The following is a 1,485-nucleotide window of genomic DNA, read 5'->3' on the forward strand; positions in this document are numbered from 1 at the left end:
CAACGCATCACCTGCTGAGTGTCTGCTGTGTGGTAGGCCCGGCACAAAGTGCTTTACACATTCTAGAATTTAATCATCATGGTGACTTAAGTCAGCTGACGTAATCTTCTTTTATGGGCAGTTAACTTGTTCAGGGTGACTTTAATAAATAGTAAAGCAAAGATGTAAACCCATATTGTATTTGACCCCAAAGCCTAGAATGCTTTGCACTCAATTCTACAGGAAAACGTTTTTTTTTTTTTCCTTGAGAGAGAGAGAAAGTGAGCACATGAGCAGGGGAGGGGCAGAGAGAATCCCAAGAAGGCTCTGCACTGTCAGTAACAAGCCTGACCCAGGGCTCCAACACACAAACCATGAGAACGTGACCTGAGCTGAAATCAAGAGTCAGACCCTTAACCAACTGAGCCACCCAGGCACCCCTATAGGAAAACTCTTAAATCTTTCATAGTTTCAGGTAGAAATTTGGCTATGTAACTACAAGTAATAGGCTTATGGATCAGTGTTTTGTTGTTTTTTATTAAAATGTTTGCTTATTTTTGAAAGAGTGAGAATACAAGCAGGGAAAAGGGAAAGAGAGAGGGAGACAGAATCCGAAGCAGGCTCCAGGCTCTGAGATGTCCACAAAGAGCCCGACATGGGGCTCGAACCCACGAACTAGGAGATTATGACCTGAGCCGAAGTCGGACGCTTAACCGACTGAGCCACCCAGGTGTCTTTTAACCTTGGGTGCACATTAGCCACAAAGATACTTTGATACCGTCCTTCAAGATTCTGATTTAACTGGCTTTTAAAGGCCTGGGTGCCTGTCTTTCCAAAAAGTTCCCCAAATTATTCCAGCTTCCAACCTGTGGTGGCGGCTCCCAAACTTGAGCCTCCATCAGAATCTCCTGGAGGACCTGTTAAAACTCTGATTCACCCGAAACCATTATTACACCTCATGTTTGGATTTAAATAGAATTAAATTGAAAAAAAAAACCTGTTTCTGATTCAGATCTGCAGAGGGACCCGGAATTTCTGATTCCCAGGCGCTGCTGATCCTGCTCGCCCAGAACCACACCGGGAGGATCACTAGATTTTTAAGCTCAATCTAAATGGAGAACATGAGGTACACAGAGGTCACCTGTTCAAAGTCAGCCACATAGCCAGTCAAGGGAGAGCTGGGACAGGGGTGGTAGTTGTGTGTGGCTCTTAGCCAGTGCTGGTTTTACGTAGTTAGAGAGGCGAGAAGCGGGTGGTTTGTCCATTTCTCAATGTGCGCAGTAAGGTCATGACGGCTGCCCAGTTCTGGTGCCTGTGCTCTTAACCGCTGCTCTGTTAGCCACATCTGAAAGCAGGCGGCCAAAGTCACGGCCTGTATATACTCTTTCTCCAAACTCAAGCCAGACACTGATTTCACCCAAGCAGCCTTTGAAACTGGGGCCAAAACCTTTTAATTCGGAGAAAAATAAAGGCTCGTTTCCAAAGGACTGACACATGACAGATGTG

This window comes from Panthera onca, chromosome E1, assembly GCF_046562875.1.
Source record: "Panthera onca isolate mPanOnc1 chromosome E1, mPanOnc1 haplotype 2, whole genome shotgun sequence".
NCBI classification, from domain to species: Eukaryota; Metazoa; Chordata; class Mammalia; order Carnivora; family Felidae; genus Panthera; species Panthera onca.